This window comes from Heptranchias perlo, chromosome 31 (assembly GCF_035084215.1).
Source record: "Heptranchias perlo isolate sHepPer1 chromosome 31, sHepPer1.hap1, whole genome shotgun sequence".
NCBI classification, from domain to species: Eukaryota; Metazoa; Chordata; class Chondrichthyes; order Hexanchiformes; family Hexanchidae; genus Heptranchias; species Heptranchias perlo.
The window spans coordinates 16288186-16311954 of NC_090355.1; the positions used below are offsets into that span (position 1 = coordinate 16288186).

Genomic DNA, 23769 nt, shown 5'->3' on the forward strand with positions numbered 1-23769 from the left:
TCTGAGAGTTACAGTTACAGGGGTGATTTTTTTTTTAGCGATTGTTCTATAAAAAAATTCCCTATATACATACAAAATAAATAAGCTTCTAAGGTGCAACTTTTAAAATTTTTAAATTTTCTTGAAAGGAAACTTCTGCCCAGCTAGGGTCTTATACGCAAGGTGTATGTGCTTCGAAACTGGTTGTGCCATTTTTTTTGAATAAGGCGAAGCTTCATCTATATGAATAAATTAACTGGCTTTATATATGCATTGCTGTCACTATAATTATGCAATGGAAAGGGTTTGGAAATAACACAGGGTGGGGGGAGGAGGGGGTTGGAATGGTGATAAATTCTATTTCATATCGAAATTGCACTGACATTCCCTGATTTACTACAAAGTGTTACTATGGTATGAAATTCCTGGTATATTAGCTGTTTTCAGCGTGTTGTGGTGAAGGTCCCTTTGCTACTACGCAATAAGTGGGAAGAGAGTCCATATTTGCATGGTCAACATCGAGGACCAAATGTGAGGAGTGGCATTAATAATCAATAAGATTATAATAAATTCAAATTCCAGACTGATAGCAGTCAGTCAGGCCTAACATACTGGAGAGCAAAAACTCAACTTCCTCTGCCTGTTGCTACAAACCACATTTTCACGCACTATTTTTAAACTGATTACTGTGTGCAATGATTATTATTTCCAGTGCGTGAAAGTAAGTTTTTGGCAGGACAATATAGAGGAATTTAGGCTAGAAATTAATCTGGGTGATAAGAAGAGGCGAGCAGCTTAATGAACGGGTATGATATTACTCAGCCCTCTATTTTAACATGGGTAACTACTCGATTTATTTTGAATGGGTCAATGCCTCTGTTAAAATAGCAGATGGAGGAACATCCTTTGAACTCATGTAGTGTTTGCCCACCATTACTGCCAACAATGATTTCGAGCTTTGTGTTTCAAGATTTTAATAGCAGAAAATGTTTGAATTGTACAGCAGGTTGATCTAACAGAGGAAATGATAGATTAATGTTTTGGTGCAAACCTTCCAATTGAATGGCGGACAAGACTTAAGGGGCCTCCTGTTCCTATTTTCCTGACAACTCAGTTCTAAGGTCATGTTTCAATGACATTGATACCCTTATCCCTCCTGAAGGATTTAAAAATAAAAATTGTTTACTTGAAATAATTAATAGCATACCCTCAGTCCACGTAGACCTGAGCCTGCCTCTGGAGCGTCAAGTTTATCAGGACAGGGATACCAGGACTAAAACTCCACGGCCCTTCCAGTGCACTCCTGCTGTAACTCTGGCAAGAGAAGGGTCACGAATTAGGCCAGGATTCAGATATATTTTAACCATCAGATTCCGCAGGGCCTTGTAAGGGGCAAAGCCTCCACCTGCTCCAAATAAGGCCAGTAGCTTGGGAGGTGGAGAAGATGTGGCCTGGGCTGGGGACTTCCAAGCCAGGAGTTCCATGTCCCCAACTTGGTGGAGTATCAGCAAACTAGCACGCCAAGTGGAAGCAGATGTATTGGTTCACTGAACAGTGGAAGTGGGGCGTTCCTCAGAGTTCAGGGCAGGTCTGGATCGTGGCCTCAACCTTTGAAGAAGGAAGAATTTTTAAGATACACCTCAGCCCCCTTGCTAAGAGGACATACGTCTTCTTTTCAGAGGAGGTGCCTCACGCCAGCATGTCTTGCAGCTTCCAGGGAAAAGTGGGCACCTGAGATGTACCCCTCGTGGTGCAGGTGCATGGCCAAGTTATTTAAATGAAATGACCACCTCTGATATAATCTATCTCTGATTAATGTTGCCACGCCGGCAATGCCTCGATTTTAAAATTCTCATCCTTATTTTCAAATCCCTCCATGGCCTCGCCCCCCCCTAGCTCTGTAACCTTCTCCAGCCCTACAACCCTCCGAGATCTCTGCGCTCCTCCAATTCTGGCTTCATGTGCGTCCCCAGTTTTCATTGCTCCACCATTGGCTGCCATGTCTTCAGCTGCCGAGGTCTTAAGCTCTGAAATTCCCTCCCGAAACCTCTCTGCCTCTCTACCGCTCTCTCCTCCTTAAAGACTCTCCTTAAAACCTACCTCTTTGACCTGTCCTAATATCTCCTTATGTGGCTCGGTGTCAAATTTTGTTTGATAACGCTCCTGTGAAGCGACTTGAAATGTTTTACTACGTTAAAGGCACTATAAAAATGCAAGTTGATGCTCTTGTTGTTGTATGGTTTTGTTAAAGAACCACAGAGGAATCCAAAATTATTCGTTGACATGTAATTTGAACAAAAAAACAGTTGATGCATTTATAACATATTTACATCTTATACTTTAAAAACATGTTTTCCGTGTCCTTGGCTCACTCTGCAACATGCATAATTGGCCAAAGGATTCGACCTTTGTTCGTCACCTCTGCTATAGAGTACTAGGAGATGGGTAGTGAGGTGTCTGCTGACTTGTGCTCCAATTTCTCCTCCCTTGCTGTTGGAAAGTACCTTTTCTCTGCTCAGCACCACCCCCAGACAGCCCTGCTGACATCAGAAGACCACTGTTGGGTGAATTGTGTGCATCGTAGGTTGGGGAAGTCAAAAAGTTGGATGTTACCAAGCCTTGATTTAGGAAAGAAACAACTACACCAGTAATTATTGTGTAGGAAGCAAAACTGAGGCACGATTTACATGCGTCAGAAATGTATAGATATAGATCTGATATTAGGATTAATTAGTGTGTCACATCAATGCTGTTAGGCAAGGAAATAGCCTTATCTCCACTTTCCTGATTATTAGGACACTGTACAAAACTTGGTACTGAATGACTCTTTAAAGGAATCAATGTGGAGATGCCACTAAATGAGATTTTACCTTGAAAGATTTTTACTTTATTCTTTAGTTCAGGTTCAGGACCAATGGTTGATGCTGTGTGAGAAAAGAATACAGACAAACGTTAAAATAGAAATAGTTGATTATGTATTCTAAAACTTTAGCCTGATTTTGTTAATCTAAAATTCTGATCAATTAGGTATTTCATTAAAGTGTACCGCTGAGGCAACCCATTGTGCTTCACAATGAAATGGAACACATACGACAGAACTTTCAACTTCTCTGGTGGTGTAAATCAGGCGATATCATTTTAAAGATGTGGGGATGTGTTTACTTTTTTTTCAAAAGGACAATGTACCTCAAAGTAAATCATCTTTTAAAAATCAAAATGAGTTTCATGGCACTTGGAAGATGAGGGGGTCTCTGGTTATATTACATGTGTTTTCTGGTAGATTTTTAAAAATTCTTCCATTGCTTTGATTTTGGCAAACGCAGTTTCAAAATTTCGTAAGTAGCGTAAATAGAGATGTGATAACTATCTTCACTCACGAGGCTGACTAAAGCCCACTCACCACTTTGTCAGCCTCACTTGTACAGATGTCACTGCTGTCCCAGCTGTTAACTGATTTATATGCAAGCAATTTTTCGTAACTACCGATGTTAACATAATTACTGTTAGCTGTTTAACAAGCTCTTTAGTTAATGATTATTTCATATTAATGAATGGAAATACCAATTTTCAGGAATGTTTTAAAGTCGGGTTTGAACATGGGACACATTATAGAATCATTGATAGCTGGAAGGAGGAAATATTAGACGGCTTATTAACCAACAGAGTTCAAATTACATCATAAACCACGAGAGAAGATTTCAAGCAGTGTCTGCACGATATTGAATTCTGAGTTAGTGACATTGCCTTTCACTCCCTCCATGGTATTTGTAATTTTATAATCTGCCCATTTTATTTTCTAGGCGTAGGTTGACACTGTTAGTGATTTAGCTGTTTTCTTGCTGGAGTGACATCAATGAGCAAGTATTGCAAGCAGTTGTGATGTAAGTAAATGAATGATGCAACCAATCAAAGTTACTTAACATTTTCTGATTGAAGTTACCACTCTTTGAGACTGAACAGATGCACTTGATTATGCAACCTGGTTAATTTAGGTGTGTGTAACAAGTAAATATTAGGATTCCATTGACTAAATTTTTTTTTCTAACAAATCTTGATAGGACTTCGTTCACAACGCTCAGCTCTACTTGTATCAAAGACTGAGAGTGGTAACTGCTGCAACATCACGCTAAGGGAGCTGAAATGTAACTCTCACAAAGCTTAACTTGGGCTTTAGATCAACAGATGACTGGCATGGGAAATGTATTAAAATATTTTTGAAAGAGTACTTGTGGGAACTGAATGGTGCAGTGTGATAGATACAGGCTTTTCACCTCAAGCCCAGATTGATCGGATGAAACTTCTCAAGCTGCTGACAGCAAGCATCCTACGCGAACTGAGTTTGGGCAGTCTTAATACGGTCCCTAATGGGCATGGGCCGACAGCACAAAACTGTCCTTAATTTGGCACTAATAGTCAGTCTTACTCTGAGAAGCCATAGGACGGCTGGTGTAGAAAATTGGAAAAAGGATCACAGTGTGCAGCTTTTCTGAGGTTGGCTCCCTCTACTCTGTTGTGGCAGAGTAGAGGGAGCTTTACTGTACATCTGGCTGTGCTGTGCCTAATCTGGGAGTGCTTGATGCAATAAGAGTTCCATTTCCCAGCATTAATCACCCGAATGTTGATGAGAACAATTAAACAGAAAGAATGCTTGTGAAGTACATTAGTCACTGTGCAGTGGATGCCATACACAGGTTGTATTTGTGGACAGTGCATTCACATTCTGCCTTGTGCTCTGTCCTCAGTGTGTCAGCCCAGAGCACAATCAGAAGAATCTCTCTGTGGTCTAGCGCTAATCCAGTTTAACAAATGCAACCGATTTTAAACAAATAAACTAAACTCTGATTAAATCTGTATTTTGATTTCCTCCTTTTGAAATAAAAACAAGTATATTGTGTCAAAGTGTTGATAATATCTCCCCTCTAATAAAGGCATAAATAAAATGTCACTCTCCCTGGACCTGTCAGTCTTTAAAGCTCTGAGCTCCTGCACTCTGGCATTGAAACAAACACTAATATTATGTAAGGATTCTTACAACACCAGATTATCGTCCAACAGTTTTATTTGAAAACTGTTGGACTATAACCTGGTGTTGTAAGATTCCTTACATTTGTCCACCCCAGTCCATCACCGGCATCTCCACATCATGACTAGCTTTATTGCTAGAATAGTAAACATATATAATTGGCACAAAGGCCTCCAATAAAAAATGAAACCCTTTACTTCTACTTGCTCTTTGTGATCAAACCTCTCTTCTTCCTCAATCTTTCTGCTATTTGTGAGGTGATCAAGTCAATCTCTGAAGTGTAAGAATGTCATTAGCCTGGAAGGGTTGCAGGCAGATGAGGAAACTTGTTGGCAGCTCCTTCCAACTGATTGTGTCTGGACAAGCAAACTGGCTTTCATACAAATACAATGAATAGTGGGTACACAGTGTATAGATGGAGGTGAGTATGGTCAGTAATTAACAAAAATGTTTATTTGAAATTTAGTGTGGAATAGAAGCGAAATACACATGTTACACCAACCCAATTAATGTGGAGTGATGGTGATCAACTCGATAGCCCCGATTTTAACTTGACTCACCCGATGGGAATGGAGCGATTTCGGGTCGGATGCTCCTTTTACACCCCTGCTGATTTTACACGTTATTGAATTCCATAGAGCGTAAAATCAGGCAGGGTGCAAAATAGGCATCTGATCCAAACTACCGGGCGGCATAGGTTAAAATCAGGGCCTATATATCTTATCGAAACATCATATCTAACCACTGCCTTTGATTTACTTTCTCTTGTCTTCTGAATCTTGGTGGTGACATGCAAAATGTGCCTTGGCCTTAGCCTAGGTTTTAAATCAAAAATTTATGTGAAGGAGCTAAATTCTACAAAAATTTGTCTCAACACATTTTGTCTTGTGCACTATATTTTGTGCTGTGGCCTGTTGTTTGATGTGTGCCTCATTCTGCTTTCTTTATTCATTGATCTATTTTGTGTCTTGGTAAACTAAGTTACTTGGTGAGGATCACAACTCCATTCATAAAAGCAAGAATTTTAAAGTCTGTGTCAGTGTCAGCACTGGGGTAAATGACACATCGGAGACTGGGAATGACTCCTGATTCATTTCATAGTTGATAACGGCTAGAATCTGAAACTGTGACTCGCGTCTCCCATCCCAAAACCAAGCACGAATGAGGTTTAATGAGGCCATAAGCAGAATTATGAAGTACACAAACTGAGATTCATAGGTTTAGATTTGAGAAAGAGCAGAAAAAAGAACAACTGTAAGAAGTCCATCAATATTTGTTCGCTCGTTGTGTTCCATGTAGCATGCCACGACTGCTTGGTATTGTAATCAATTGGTCAAAGGGCAATCATGTGAATTGTGGAGGCAAATGACCAAGGGAATACACATGTCCAGGAGCTAGATCTGATGGCATCTAGGCCATTATCAATGTCATCACGGAAACACTGTGAGGCAGTCTGTTCTCACATGCTTATTGTGCATTGATGTGGAGATGCCGGTGATGGACTGGGGTTGACAATTGTAAACAATTTTACAACACCAAGTTATAGTCCAACAAATTTATTTTAAATTCCACAAGCTTTCGGAGGCTTCCTCCTTCCTCAGGTGAACGGTGTGGAAAAATGCTTATTGTGCATTGTTACAGGTAAGGCTAAAGGGGTGTTGTCATTTTCCTATAGTTCCTCAAGGCATAAGTGCTAACTGTTGCATTATGCCACCATGAATTGTCAGTGAAAGAGATCACAGGGCTCAACATCAAAGTCTGTGAAACCTCCTACAACAATGGAATACATTAAGCAAAAGAAGGAAAAAAAGATTTTTTTATTCATGAAAATGAAAGCAATAGAAAATTAAATTTCATTTTCAAAAATGATTCTATTCATCACCAAAATGATGACATCAGTATTATGGTCACACATTCTGAAAAATATCACACATATAAAGAACTATTCCTCTTGACATGCCCATTGCTATTTAGCTTTCAAATGTGTCCCATTCCTTTTCCTGGAGCATTGAGATGGATTCCCCTCCTCTGAGCTGAGAAGGCTAATCAGGATGAACTAAGCTTGTTGGATCAGCCAAGTGTCGTACATGCAGAAGGGGAATAGGTGATCACTGATTTAGGATGTTGTTTGTCAGAAATGAGAGCCAGAACCTTCCTCATTCCCTCAGCTTTTCTTTGATCCCTTGATCCAATTACTTTGTGGGCTACACTACTGCTTCGTTCAATTGTACAGTTTCCTCCAACATTACTTTACAGCCTCTCTCGCTGCCTCCCACCTGTTTGACAGGCAGACAGTTTTCTGCCCCGTTATATTTATTTATTTTGCAGGCTCAGGTACTCCTGCTCAAACCCATCCTGGCTATGTGCTTCAGCTGAGGGTGCACCCCACATTACCTGGGATGTTCAAAGTGGCAAAGCAGAAAGTGAAGAAAGACATTCAGCTGTGTACATATTTGGAAATATCACAGGCAATCTACTTGAGTTCATTATAAATGAAGTACTGGCATGTATAGATTGTTTACTCACTTGTAAACCATACAGTTGGCATGGGAGGGATGGCAATGTGCTGCTGATACTGGTCATCTTTTTATCCTTCTGCTTTAGGCTGTTCTAGACTCTCAGTTTCCCTCCCACTTTACTTTGGAGTGAGTACCCTATGCCTTCAGTGTTTGAGGACAAGCTAGTTTTTGAGTGCTGTGTGCCAGTTCAAGCAAACAGCTTAGTCTTGCAGTCACTAATAGTGACACTACAATGATTTAATTATACAACTTACTCATTTTAACAGACCTTTTCACATCACCTTTCATGGCGGCAATAATCATTCATTTACGAATCCTACACTTTCACTGTTAATACCCACCTGTATTTATTGATCCATGTCCTCCCGCTTGAGCAGCATTGCTTGAGTCCTTTAGAGACATACAAGAAAAATTATATTAATGGATTAAAAAGTCCAGAGAATAAAGTAAGTAGACTGAAACCAATCACTTAAAAATGACTTTGGCTATAAATATTGACTGATGCATTTGTAGATTTGCAAAGGACATGAATGGTAAAAATAAAGAAAAGAAAGAACTTGCATTTATGTAGCACCTCCGGACATCCCAAAGCACTTTACAGCCAATTAAGTACTTTTTGAAGTATAGTCATGGTTGTAACGTAGGAAACGCTGCAGCCAATTTGCACACAGCAAGGTCCTGCAAACAGCAATGTGATAATGACCAGATCATCTGTTTTAGTGATATTGGTTGAGGGATAAATATTGGCCAGGATATCGGGGAGAACCCCACTGCTGTTCTTCGAAATAGTGCCACTGGCTCTTTTACGTCCACCTGAGAGGGCAGACAGGACCTCAGTTTAACCTCATCTGAAAGATGGCACCTCTGACTGTGTAGCATTCCCTCAGTATTGCACTGGGAGTGTCATCCTAGATTATGCGCTCAAGCCTCTGGAGTTGGACTTGAACCCACAACTTTCTGACTTGGAGGCAAGAGTGCTACCATGAGGTTTTGTTGTATATTAGGTAGCATAACAACTGAGTGCAACTGGAGGCAGCTATAGTGAGGACAACTGTCTTGTGAATTTGACCCTGCCATCTCGAATTGTCTAATTCAGGGTACATTACTACAAAGAGGCAAATGAACCAGGGGAAGGAGAACGTTTTTCTGTGTTAATGCCATTATAAATACAGCAGAAAAATTTCCTCTCATTGCTCTTTCCAGCAAATGTAAACTCGATATTTCAGAACACCATTACATTTTCATTACAAATAGTAAAGAGAGAAAACCTCCCCCTGCTTCATGAAGAATTATGAGTGCAGGAGCAATTTTATAATTTAGCTATATTTATTGAACACAAACTTTGCCAGATACCTTGCTGTACGACTGCTTATCTAGAACTTGACGACCTAATAGAGTAATGTGAAAAAATAATTTCTCATTGTGCATTTGTGGTATTTATACACTTAATTTCAATTTCACAACTTGAAAAATAGGAGTAAAACCTTTATTGATGACCTACTATCCAGTCAAAATCAAATAAGTATACTTCAGTGTGATGGAGGACACCCTCACGTGACAACCATACAATGGACATATCCGTCATCTGCCCCACCAGATCCAGACTCTGCTGTGCAGCTGGTGTGTGACAGTGACAGCGTGGATGGGACTGTCACTGCAAATCGAATGGCTAGTCCTTTTCAACTGTCACTGTCTGTACTGTGTGCGGAGTTAAGAAGCTGCTCTTAAAATTATGGTTCTTTTCAAATGAGTGAGTCATTCGTCTTGTTCACTTCAAATTTCCTGTATTTTGAGTGCTGTTTGGAGAGCAATTATTTCAGGATACTTCAATTCACAATCAATTAAATGTCTGGGCCAAAGCGCCATTAGACAATCCCATTTCAACAACAGAGAAGAAATCCTTGAAATCCAAAGGGACATCCTGCATTGTTACACGTTGGATTGCTGTCTACATGAAAGAGTAGATGTTTCCTAACTTATCAACTTGAATTGGCTTCATTGTCTATTCCTATTTATCCATATCATTTGTATTTGTCACTTTATTCTTTGTCCACTCACAATCTATTTTTAAGGGAGTTCATCTCTTAGCTAACTTCGAAAGTGCTTTCCCCTATCTCTTCTCCTACATGTTAGGAATGTATCTTTTTTTGGTGAGGTTGTGTGTTCATCAAGATGACACATGTTGATATTGGGAAATGGAATACCTTTTGCACCCCCAGTCAGCATCAAGCATTCCCTGGCTAGGTAGGGCATTTGTTAGATGCATTGTTGAAGCTCCTCGTACTCAATTTAGCACTCTCTACTCCAAAGGTTTCTCTGAGTATAATTGCCAGCCAGTGCCAGTTTTGTGCTAGCGGCTCATCACAACACGGAACTGGGTTCAGACTGCTAAAACTCATTTCATGTAGGGTTCTTAGAAGTGGATGAGAAACAGACTTTTATCCATCTGACTGGGCTGGATACAAAGTCAGGTCCCTGAGGTGAAAGGGCAGTACTTGCCCCAGAGCCACTCAGTCCGCCTAAAATGTAACCATTTTCATCAGTTTCCAGAAGCTTGGAGAATTGGATAGATATTTGAGGGAGTGGGTAATAGAAGGATATTAGTTTTTGGGACCTCTCAGATGTCCTGTACTTTCCTATGTTCTGTGCTGGAGACCCACCATTTGGATCTCCTAGTACCTGGAAGGGTACTGCTATGCTGATGTGAGCATTGTGAAGTAAAGAGCAACACATTTCCTGGTACTGAATGACAAAATAAATCAGTACCAGCAGAACTAAATAGTTCTACATTGAAAGCATCTGCCCCCAGAGCGATATCTCCCCTTTAAATTACAATATGTGGACAATAGGTAAATCTGAAGGGCTTTGTTATCAGAATTATACATGTAGCCAATAATTTTGTCACCATTTTGGCTTCAAAACCTTAATTGTCAGGTCTCTGATGCTAAATTGTGTTTATCAGTGATTCCAATTACAAACAGGTGGCAATTTATGTTTGTTCAGAACCACAAAAACATCCCAAACAGATCTTTGTTAAATAGGTCTGAAACCAAACACACTGGACATGGATACATCATTTATAGGCATAACAACTGAAGATCCAGGCCCTTCTTCATAAAGCTTTGTTAGAATGAAATCAAATTAACAAAAGACATTTGCCGTCTCTGTGATATAATTTCTGAACTTCAGATAGCAGAACTTTAAAGAGAAAAAGAACAATTTTGTGATTCTCACTTCTCCTAGTTATTCCAATGTCGTGTGATTTGACAGAATTCATTGACAGGGAGAGTTACCAAATGTCTGATCAGCAAAATGAGATTATGATCATAAACTATTTAAATATATGGAGCTGATTTTATTTTTCACAATAATGTGTCAAGATCGGTCACATTTTTGAATCAAAATGAGTAACGGTCTCTCTCAATGAGTAACAGCAGAAAATCAGTCTTCCTAAATTCTCCAGGAGTGTTACGAAATACTACACTGTCAGAGTAAGACATGCTTGAGATGTCTGAATGTTTGGGAGCTGCTGCATGCCCCGTCACATTCAAACAGATGGCAGGAAATCACAGAAAAGCAACTTGAGCACAGAGGTTGGGAAAGGCAGAGAGTGAACCCCAAAGAACTAAAGACCAAGGAGCCGCTCGAGGAATCAAAAATCAAAAAAAAGTCAAAAAGTGACGTCACATAACAAGGAGGAGCGCCGAGGGTAAGTCAGTAAGTATTTTGCTCACTGGTTAGTGTTTTTTGTGGTTATTGGGGAAAAAAAGAGCGGGAGCGGTGGCCCAAGATCAGAAGGAGCTGGACCAGCGACCAAGAGCAGAGCGCACAAAGATGAAACCAACTTGAACACCGGCAGAAATTTGAGAATGACTTTAGAGGACAGCAGGTTGGTGATTAATACATTTTTCTGCTCTCTAAGCTAGGGAAATGGTTTAAACTAGGAACCCATAACTTGCTAATACTTTATTAAATTAATAACTTAAACTAGATAAATGAATTAGTTTTTAAAAAATAACCAAAAATAAATCAAGCGAATTAATTACATTAAAACTTTAATTAAGCAAATAAATAAAACAAGGTTAGATAGAGATGGCAGGGCAGGTGGTGTGCCATAACTGCAGCTTGTGGGAGTTTGTGAAGAGCAGCGAGATCCCGAGCAACCACATCTGCAGTAAGTGTCTGCAACTCGAGGAACTTCGGCTCAAAGTTATTGAGCTGGAGTCCAAGGTGCAGACATTGCGGTGCATCAGGAAGGGGGAGAGTTACCGAGACACTTTGACTCAGGAGGCAGTCACACCCCTCAGGTTAGATAGTGGTTTAGATTTGGTTAGTGGTCAGGGACAGGAGGATGTGACTGCGAGTCAGGCAGGTAAGAGGACCCAGGATGCAGTGGTAGGGGAGCTTCAGCCTTTGCCCGTATCTAACAGGTGCGAGGTACTTGCAACCTGTGTGGATGAGAACAAAGAGTGCAGGGAGGATGGGCAAATTGACCACGGCACCATGGTACAGGAGGCCATTCAAGTTGGGGGAGCGAAAAGGAATGTGGTAGTGTTAAGGAATAGTATATTCAGGGGGATAGGTACTGTTGTCTGCAGCCATGACCGGGAGTCTCGAAGGCTGTGCTGCCTGTCTAGTGCCAAGGTTAAGGACATCTCCTCGTGGCTGTTGAAGAACTTGAAGCAGGAGGGGAAGGAACCAGTTGTCGTGGTCCACGTAGGAACCAACGATATAGGTAGAACTAGGAATAAGGTTCTGCTGAGGGAGTTTGAGGAGCTAGGGTCCAAATTAAAAAGCAGAACCTCAAAGATAATAATCTTTGGATTATCACACACCATCCTGACTTGGAAATATATCGCCGTTCCTTCATCGTCGCTGGGTCAAAATCCTGAAACTCCCTTCCTAACAGCACTGTGGGAGAACCTTCACCACACGGACTGCAGCGGTTCAAGAAGGCGGCTCACCACCACCTCCTCAAGGGCAATTAGGGATGGGCAATAAATGCCGGCCTTGCCAGCGACGCCCACATCCCATGAACGAATAAAAAAAAATTACTACTTGAGCCAAGTGAAAATCGGCATAGGGACAAACAGATTAGATAGTTAAATGCATGGCTGAAAGAGTGGTGTACGAAGCAGAGGTTTCAATTCATAGGGTACTCGCACCAGTATTGGGGAAAGAGGGAGCTGTTCCGTTGGGATGGGCTCCACTTAAACTGGGCTGGGACCAGTGCCCTGGCAAATCGAATAACTAGGGCGGTAGTTAGGGCTTTAAAATAATAGGAGGTGGGAGGGTTCAGGTAAGGGTAAATTTATAAGTCTAAAGAGAAAAGTCAAGGCTGTAGAGCAGAGTAGCGATTTGGGTAAAAACAAGCAGAGTGTGTCAGGAAGGGACAGAGAGTATAACGGTAATAGTGCATTAGTGACTGAGGTCACATCAGGGAAAAATACTAAAAAGTTAATATTAAAGGTGCTATACCTGAATGCATGAAGCATTCGTAACAAGATAGATGGCTCAAATAGAGATAAGTGGGTTTGATCCAGTAGCCATTACTGAATCATGGTTGCAGGATGACCAAGGTTGGGTACTTGACTTTTAGAAAAAATAGGCAAAATGGAAAAGAGTGGGGGGAGGTAGCCCTGATAATAAAGGATGAGATCAAGGCAGTTGTGAAAAAGGACCTTAGCTCAGAAAATCAGGATGTAGAATCAGTATGGGTAGAGCTAAGAAATAACAAGGGGCAGAAAACACTGGTGGGAGTAGTTTATAGGCCCGCTAACAGTATTTAGGAACAGAGTATAAATCAGGAAATTGGAGGAGCATGTAATAAGGGTAATGCAATAATCATGGGGGACTTTAATCTTTATATAGACTTGGCAAACCAAATTGACAAAAGTAGTTTGGAGAATGAGTTCGTGGAATACATTCGAGACAGTTTTCTAGAACAATATGTCGAGGAACCAACTAGTGAAGAGGCTAATTTAGATCTAGTATTGTGTAGACAGGGTTAATTAGTAATCTTATCGTCAAAGATTCTCTGGGGCAGAGTGATCATAGTATGATAGAATTTCATATTGAGTTTGAGAGTGATGTAGTAAAGTCCGAAACTAGGGTCTTAAATTTAAACAAAGCCGATTACATAGGTATGAGGGGTAAGTTGGCTAAGGTAGATTGGGAAATTAGACTAAAAGATATGATGGTAGGTGAGCACTGGTGAACTTTTAAAGAAATAATTCATAATTCTCAATGAATATACGTTCCCTTGAAGAATAAAAACTCTACAGGAAAAGTTGATGAAGAGGGAGAAAATTGAATATGAGAGTAAACTAGCAAGAAATATAAAAACAGATTGTAAGAACTTCTGCAGGTATGTAAAAAGGAAGAGATTAGCAAAAGTAAACATGGGTCCCTTGGAGGCAGAGACAGGAGAAATTATAAATGGGAATAAGGAAATGGCAGAGACATTAAACAAATATTTTGTATCTGTCATCACAGTAGAAGACACAAAGAAAATACAGGAAATAGTGGGGAACCAAGGATCTAATGAGAGTGAGGAACTTAAAGTAATTAAGATTAGTAACAAAAAAGTACTGGAGAAATTAATGGGACTAAAAGCCAACAAATCCCTAGGACCTGCTGGCCGACATCCTCGGGTTTTAAAAGAGATGCTGCAGAGCTCATGGCTGCATTGGTTGTGATCTTCCAGAAACCCCTAGATTCTAGAACAGTCCCTGTGGATTGGAAGGTAGCAAATGTAACACTGCTATTCAAGAAAGGAGGGAGAGAGAAAACAGGGAACGATAGGCCAGTTAGCCTGACATCAGTAGCAGGGAAAATGCGAGAATCTATTATTAAGGACGTCATACAGGGCACTTAGAAAATCATAATATGATTAAACAGAGTCAACACAGTTTTATGAAAGGGAAAGCGTGTTTGATAAATCTATTAAGTTTTCTGAAAGTTTAACTAGCAGGGTAGATAAGAGGGAACCAGTGGATGTAATATATTTGGATTTTCAAAAGGCATTCGTAAGGCACACCAGGGGCTGTTGAACAAGATTAGGGCTCATGGGATCGGGGTAATATATTAGCATGGATTGAGGATTGATTAATGGACAGAAAACAGAGAATAGGAATAAACTGTTCATTTTCTGGTTGACAGGTTGTAACTAGTGGAGTGCCGCAAGGATCAGTGCTTGGGCCTCAGCAGTTTACAGAACATATCAATGACTTAGATGAGGGGACCGAGTATAATGTATCCAAGTTTGCTGACAATACAAAGCTAGGTGGGAAAGTAAGCTGTGAGGAGAATGCAATGAGGCTGCAAAAGGTTATGGAAAGGTTAAGTGAGTGGGTGAGAAGGTGGCAGATGGAGTATAATGTGGGGAAATGTGCAATTATCCATTTTGGTCGGAAGAATAGAAAAGCAGAATACTTTTTAAAAGGTGCGAGACTAAGAAATGTTGGTAGTCAGAGGGATGTGGGTGTCCTTGTGCATGAATCACAGAAAGTTAACATGCAGGTACAGCAAGCAATTTGGAAGGCAAATGGTATGTTAGCCTTTATTGAAAGGGGGTTGGAGTATAAGAGTAAGGAGGTCTTGCTGCAATTATATAGGGCTCTGGTGAGACCACACCTGAAGTACTGTGTACAGTTTTGGTCTACTTACCTAAGGAAGGATATGATGTGGAGATGCCGGTGATGGACTGGAGTGGACAAATGTAAGGAATCTTACAACACCAGGTTATAGTCCAACAGTTTTATTTGAAAATCACAAGCTTTCGGAGCTTGACGAAGGACAAAAGCTCCGAAAGCTTGTGATTTTCAAATAAAACTGTTGGACTATAACCTAAGGAAGGATATACTTTCCTTAGAGGGGGTACAACAAAGGTTCACTGGATTGATTCCTGGGATGAGAGGTTGTCCTATGAAGAGAGATTGAGTAGAATGGGCCTATCTTCTCTGGAGTTTAGAAGAATGAGAGGTGATCTCATTGAAACATATAAAATTCTTAGAGGTCTTGACAGGGTAGATGCTGCGAGGCTGTTTCCCCTGGCTGGAGAGTTTAGAACTAGTGGTCATAGTCTCAAGATAAGTGGTTTGCTATTTAGGACTGAGATGAGGAAAAATTTCTTCACTCAGAGGGTTGCGAATCTTTGGACTTCTCTTTGAGTATATTCAAGACTGAGATCGATAGATTTTTGGACTCTAAGGGAATCAAGGGATATGGGGATCGCGCAGGAAAGTGGAGTTGAGTTGGAAGAACAGCCAAGATCTTATTGAATGGCGGAGCAGGCTCAAGGGGCCATATGGCCTACTCCTGCTCCTATTTCGTATGTTCTTAACTGTTCTATATCATAGTTATTCACAACAGTTTGTAATGCAAAGAACATTCTTATACCTGAGGTATTGTGACAGCTGATCTAAATTCCAAATTGGGAGAAGGTGCCTGCTTTGTGGCGTTCCAACCAATGTAATGCCCTGCAGCAGTGTGTGGGCTCTGGGTAAGGAATCAGAAGGAAAAAAGACATTTTACAAATTGGCCACTCATAGCAAAAGAAGCGAATGCCTGGTGACCATGCTCACTACATTCCCAATTTGGCACAAAGAACTTCGAATGTTATGTCTTTTTTTTGATCATGCCCTTTTATGGAAGTCAGTGTTTGCCCAGGAGCTGGATTATTTGAAGTTGACATCCCTCGTTAGGTGTTAAGAACGATCCCCTACAAATAATCTTGTTTATACAGGATCAGTGTGGCAGAATGTATTTTTACACTTCTGCTTCAACCTGTCAACTTCACCATCAGTGTTCCAACCAAAAATGCCCTTGTAAGAATAAAATAATCCTCATCTGCTCATCTGTTTACATGTATATACTGTGATCAGTGTCCTGGTTTGAGTTTTAGAATATTTACACATTTTCTTATTACATTAAGATTAGGGTAAGCGGTGACTTCTCAACCTCACATCTCCTCTGATCTCCGCCACCTAGAAGGACAAGGCAGGTGCATGGGAACACCATCACCTTCAAGTTCCCCTCCAAGTCATACACCATCCTGACTTGGACATATATCACCGTTCCTTTGTCATCGCTGGGTCAAAATCCTGGAACTCCTGACCTAACAGCATTCACCACACGGACTGCAGCGTTTCAAGAAGAAGGCCCACCACCACCACTGACTGATGCTGCAGAAAGGAGCCAAAATTACAGCATGGAGCAGCCCAGGGGGAAGGCTGCTCCCAGGTTTAATGATGCCTCACTCCAGGTCCTACTGGGTGGGGTGAGGAGGAGGGAAAGGATAGAGATCTTCTCCCCGGTGAACGGGAGTAAGTGGCCTGCCTCTGCCACTATGAAGGCCTGGCTCGAGGTGGCAAACGAGGTCACCAGCATCACCAACATATCACGCACCTGCATACAGTGCAGGAGGTGCTTCATTGACCTAAGTAGGTCAGCTGAAGTGAGTACACTTACTCATTTCCCTACACTCTGTCTGCCACATCACCGCCCCCACCCCACATCTTCTGCACTGCCAACACTACTCTGTCACATCACTCCTCACACCCACTCAAAGCTCATCCTCATCTTACCTGCACTTACTCACCTCGCCAGTACTCATCCCACCACTAACACTCAACCCAATCCTCATACAATCTCATGGCTCTATCTCATACTCACCCTCTGATACATCTTTTTCACGGTCAGCCTCACCCAACCTGCCATTACCTGTGCTGCAGCCATAGGGCATGCATCACGTATGTGTAGTAGGAAGCGTAAGGCAAATGTGTCATGAGCATGATGGGGATGCACAAGGGTGTTTGAGGATTTGTCATGGTTTTTACTTATATTTGATTTCTGATCAACTCACATTACATATTATATTTTTACCACTACTGCCACATAGTGGCCATTCTTGACTGGCTTGTGCAATGATGCCCTTTCATGAGGTTCTCCATGAACACCCTTGATGCCACCCAATGAGTCACCCTACAGTGGGTGTATGTGTAGTTGCACGACTACTTTGTGCAGGTGCCTGTTGCGCAGCAGTGTGTTGTGTAGCTCCACGTGGCGGAGGTGGACGGCATGCCTGGCGAGGCTGGTGATGTTGCTCGTCCTCCAATGGAGTGATGAATGCAGCAATGGACCCCCCCCCCCCCCACCCCACCCACCGACGGTGTGAGTGTGAGGGGGTCCACAAAGTAGGTAAATGTGTTTGGACAGCAGAGTTTAGGGTATGATTTAATAATTTAGAGTGTGGAGACAACGCTGTGGCAGGCTAAACTTTGTCTGAGGTGACAGAGTGCCCTGCTGCAATGAATGAGGGTTTACCCCGCACCTGTTAAATGGACCTTTGCAGCTGCCACTGGCTGCTGGCTGCAACATGTCTGTTTAAACAGGGAGTGTTTCCCCCAGCATGGGAAACACGCTCTGGATAGTCCAAAATCCAAATCCTCCTAAAATCTTCAACTAATGAGGTCTGTAAACGACCTCAAGTACCCAGATAATGATCTTAAGTGGGATCCCGCCGGCTTTGATTGCCGGTGGGAGTCCCGCATGCGGGGGCTGCGCGCGCACCGATTCACGTCATTGGGGAACCTGGAAGTGGGTGGGTTGGAGCCAGGCTCCGGACCCGCTCTGGGAAGCCCCAATTTAGGAGCCCCTCCCGTCACGAACGCACCCGCTTGACCATCTGAAAATTGACCCCCCCCACCAACCCCCCGACTCAGCACTGTTACAGTTTTACTGAGCTGAAAAGGCAGACAACTTTCAGAGACTGCAGTCAACCCCAGATAAATGTATATTTTATCAAACTTATTGTTCTCATTAAGGTGTGTGATGTCAGTGCAAGGGAATGTAATATTTTTCCGTGTTTTGCTCCAATTTCAGCAACATGTTGAACTGTAACACATCCAGATACAGAGTAGAACTTTTATTCCGTTTCAATAATGCTTCATAATCCCAGTCCCTGAATACTGTCTCCCTTCACATCATATCATGTTATGTCAATTCCCACTGACAGACATCCTGATGGTTTCTCTGAATGAAATTGCTAATTTATGGGCAGCTTTCAGCTGTGGGATTGCATCCACTACGACCTGGATCAAAACTATGCAAACTAATTTCACCTAATACCCTAATGCATAGCAAGGATGGGAAACTGGTCAGCCCATACTTGATTTAATCCAGTCCTAGAAGTGAAAGAAAAATATTTTCATTTCTTTCCATTTATTCTCCAGATCCTGCCATTGCACCAAACCACTTCCTATTCACTCTCATTGCACAGAATCTTTATTCAAGGATAGCATTTAAAATACAAAATCATGATCTAAATACAAAATGCTCCACACTATCACAAGTGCTGTAGTTGACTGTATTCAGTATCTAGTATCATAGTATGGTACAACACAGGAGGCAATTCGGCCCTTTGTGCTTGTGCCGGCTCTTTGAAACAGCTATCCAATTAGTCCCACTCCCCTGCTCTTTCCCCATAGCCCTGTAATTTTTTTCCTTTCAAGTATTTATCCAATTCCCTTTTGAAAGTTACCATTGATTCTGCTTCCACCATCCTTTCAGGCAGTGCATTCCAGATCATCACAACTCGCTGCGTAAAAAAATGTTTCCTCATGTTGCCTCTGGTTCTTTTGCCAGTCATCTTAAATCTGTGTCCTCTGGTTATCGACCTTTCTGCCACTGGAAACAGTTTCTCCTTATTTACTCTATCAAAACCATTTATGATTTTGAACACCTCTATCAAATCTCTCCTTAACTTTCTCTGTTCTAAGGAGAACAACCCCAGCTACTCCAGTCTCTCCACATAACTGAAGTCCCTCTTCCCTGGCACCATTCTAGTAAACCTCTTCTGCACTCTCTCTAAGGCCTTGACATCCTTCCTAAAGTGCGGTGCCCAGAATTGAACACAATACTTCAGCTGAGGCCTAACCAGTATAAAACACTGTTTTTTTATTCTTGCTTTTGTACTCTATGCCTCTTATTAATAAAGCCAAGGAGCCCATATTAACAGCCTTCTCAACTTGTCCTGCCACTTTCAAAGATTTGTGTACATACACCCCCAGGTCTCTCTGTTTCTGCACTCCCTTTAAAATTGTACCATTTAGTTTGTATTACCTCTCCTCATTCTTACTACCAAAATGTATCACTTCACACTTCTCTGCGTTAAATTTCATCTGCAATGTGTCTGCCTATTTCACCAGTCTGTCTATGTCCTGCTGAAGTCTGTTACTATCCTCCACATTGCTTACTACATTTCTGAGTTTCATGTCATCTGCAAACTTTGGAATTATACCCTCTATACCCAAGTCCAAGTCATTAATATATATCAAAAAGAGCAGTGGTATCAACCCCTGGGAAACACCACTGTGCACCTCCCTCCAATCTGAAAAATAACCGTTCACCACTACTCTCTGCTTTCTGTCCCTTAGCCAATTTTGTATCCACGCTGCCACTGTCCCTTTAATCCCATGGGCTTTAATTTTATTAACAAGTCTACTTTGTGCTACTTTATGAAATGCCTTTTTTTAAGTTCATGTACACATCAACCGTACAATCCTCATCCACCTTCTCCGTTACTTCATCAAAGAACTCAATCAAGTTAGTCAAACATGATTGAATCAGATCCTATGGCACTATTTCGAAGAAGAGTAGGTGAGTTCTCCCCAGCCAATATTAACTCTCAACTGACATCAATAAAAAAAACCCAGATGATCTAGTCGTTATCACATTGCTGTTTTTGGGAGCTTGCTGTGTGCAAATTGGCTGCCGCATATCTAACATTACACCGGTTACTACACTTCAAAAGTACTTCATTGGCTGTAAAGCGCTTTGGGACATCCTGAGGTCATGAAAGGCACGTTATAAATGCAAGTTCTTGCTTTCTTTCTTATCTGTAATCATTGGTTCTTTGAAAATGTTATATGAAGATGCAGATTAAGGTTAATTTTTTATCTGCACACTAACCTGCCTTGTAAATCATACTGTAATTATTGAGATGTAAATTGTCCATGAAATAAGTGTCTTCAAAATCGTCAGGAATTATTGTTATTTATTCAGAAAAACTTGTCAAACTGGCATATCAAGAACAGCTGTGAAAGGTTGGTGGCTTTATTTTCTTAAACGGGGTCTGTGGCTTTGAGAATTACTAAATGAGTAAAAATGAATCAACGTGCAATCAGATGTCTGATCAGAGCTGCAGCAATAAACTGTGAAAACTAGCCACAAGGCTTGGGACGTATATGTTTAAGGTATAATACCCACAGTGCTAGAACCAAACAACCCCCAAAGCGGAGCCAAGCAGTGGGGCAAAGCACTTTCTAAAAGGCTGTCTGAATGTTTATATAATGGAAACTTTCACAGGCATACAGACATGGACACCAGGCTGGTTAGCATTGGGATACATAACTAGCAAGTCATCAGCTTACAGTAAGTAAACACAAACTCCAGAAAAAGGTAACTTGCAGTTTCACAAAGTGAGACCGTGAGAAAGTTCGTAAATATCGCAGCTTTTTTTGTTTGGTGGGAGGAGGGGAGAAGAGCAGATCATTTTTATCACAGTAAACAAAAGACTCAATGTTTGTCAAAAATTATAGAACGTGGGAATTCCTTTTTAATTACATAGTTAAAAGCGACATATGATTCACTGTCATTTAAAAATACAATTAAAAAATTTAAATTATCGGATATTAAGTCAGAGTATCAAAAAAGAGAAAGAAAAACTTCAATATAGCCCACTCCTTGCTCTTAAGCAAACAACAGACAATTTTATAAGTAGAGCATGTGCAGTACAATTATCAAAAGACTGAAACGTTTGCATTCTACATTGGCATACTGCTAATTTCACTCTGTCTATAGAGTCATAAAAGAAGGGAAGCTACCTGGGCAGCAGAGGAACCACTACTAAACATCAATCAGCCAATTTTACGGCCATCAATACAAAAACTGCAATATCAGTGGAGATTGGAGTCGCTGAGCTGACATTATGTTTTAGCTTCATACTCGCTGCAGTGCAACTGCAACTGGTGCAAATTGAATTTTGAAAAATTCCTAAAGCAGCCAACTTTTTCAATCCATTTTTAGAGCACAGTCACCAACATTAAAAATTATATTGTTACAGTACTTAGATGCTAATAAGCATGTAATTGTTATCTGATCGGTAATCCCTTGCTTAGCTTGTGCCTCCAATTTCACTCTCCTTCAGAACCTTTCTTGTCTGTCTTTATTTTATTGATACAACAGTTCTCTTGTGCACTTTTCTCTCCTGACTTCTGTGTTGAAAATAGTCTGAGCTACATACCCATCCTCCTCAACTATATGGAAATCAAAACTTATTACACTGTCTCTTACTCTAATTCATTCTTTCTCAGCACCTCGAAATTGTGCCGTTCCCTATCTCCCATCAGTTCAATATCTCTTACAATTGTCAGGCATTTAAAACCCAAGCTTTGTCATCTTCAAATCGCGACCTCCTGATTTACCATGTTTATTTTATTACTTTGAACCTCGGTGGTGTCCTGCACCCTGAGCTTTGGCCAGTGACCTGAAGTATTTCAGATAAAGAGCTCGACTTCCCTGATTAAAAAATGGTGCAGAGCCAGCACTGCCAATTTCTGATTCCTGTCAGTAGGTGCTGGTCTCAACAGTGCCTACAACCCCACAGCACCATAAAACTCTCATTATTAAAAGACCAACATTTTACCACACAAGTTCTTTCTAGGAAGGTGCCTGAAATTTCAAGTAAACTACAGCCAAAAATTACAATTGGTGTTATTAGCAAACACTCGATACATCGTATGACATTCTGCTATTTTAGGAGGCATTAACCCATTGATTTTAAAATAAAAATATCGGACAGAGCAGTGTTGTGCATCTGAAACATTCAGCCTATGATATGACCAACAGTAACCTGGTATCTTCTAATATCTTCTAATCAAAGGCTATAACATAATCGTACAATAAAGGACTGTAAGTAGTTCAAGCATTATAGGCAGAGGAATCCCTTCATATCAGACAATTGAATTTCATTTCCAATTACAAATAACAATGAGTGCAAGCCAATTTTCACCATTAGCCTTCAAAGACAGTGGTATATTTTTTCACCATACCCCAAAAACAACACAAGAATTATCCATTTACTACTTTCTTTGGCATTCAGCCTCGGCAAAAGTGTTTTGGAATCATGCTCTGCAATGTAACATGTTTCTGAAGCACATGAGAAAAAAAGACTTTGAGTTCCACAATTCAAAAAGAACTTTAGTCCAGAAATTATTACATGACAAGTACAGTCGATTCCTGTCCAGGGTAAATCGGACTTTCCACACTAAAGAACAAAATTACTGTGTTCTCCCCTTTCAATTTGATTTTTTCCCTATCTGTTTGGTCGCCTGGCTGAGAGGGCAGACAAGCTGCTGCTGCTGGATGTCACCAATAGCTAGTTGGTGCCTGAGCATGGCCGAGGGTGTTTCACCTTCTGGTCACTGCTGTGCTCAGATGACCAAGATCAAGAAATCATCATGTGGAGAATCGCAGGTTAAAAACCTATCTCCTCATTCATGGTGCACTGCACCAGCCTAGAAATTACTGTTTCCAGGAATTCTCATATCCACTGTTAATAATGATCTCAAAACTTTATACATAACAGTATACTGCTCTTAAACCATTTCCTTTTAAAAAGAACGCTAATCAGTAAACTCCACGTAAAACTTAAAGCAGACTTTTAAATAATAATCACAAAAAGCAAATTGAGCACCAGGAACTGAGATCAACCGTTTGTGCGATAGCTAAAGAAAATATCTTATTTGAAACAATATTGAATGCATTTGTGGACCTTAATATTTAAAAAATGTCATCTAAGGATCAAATATGATTCCACTTCAGGTTGATTTTGAGTTACCATCCCCAAAATCAATATGTGTCCCCTCCTGTTTCACCGACTGCTGCAGCCACCAGAGCATGTTGTTTGAAAGATTCAAAACCTTTGATTTTTTTCTCAAGTTTTCAACACAATTTTTCAAACAGCCAGCAGACTCCTGAGCAATATTTTAACAGATTAATTAATAAAGGGATAGATTATTCCGTTCAATTCCAGTAATTATGTCTTTGCTTTTCCAGTCCCAACATTTTCCAAGTTATTTTTCTTGCCAAATTCAGCAATATACCTGCCTGAATGAGAGAAGGGGTAAGCAATCTTCTGCCAACAACATTCTTGAGCTGACTGCATTAAAATGGGACACACTAACA

The 23769-nt window shown here is 40.8% G+C and overlaps 1 long non-coding RNA gene across 1 annotated transcript in view; it reads left to right on the plus strand.

The window, feature by feature from the left end:
- Window positions 1-20874: 20874 nt before the first annotated feature.
- LOC137300405 (uncharacterized) overlaps window positions 20875-23769 on the plus strand; it is a 63065-nt gene continuing 60170 nt past the window's right edge. The window contains exon 1 of the long non-coding RNA XR_010958076.1: window positions 20875-20955. This is a non-coding gene — a long non-coding RNA (uncharacterized lncRNA). The remainder of the gene's footprint in view (window positions 20956-23769) is intronic.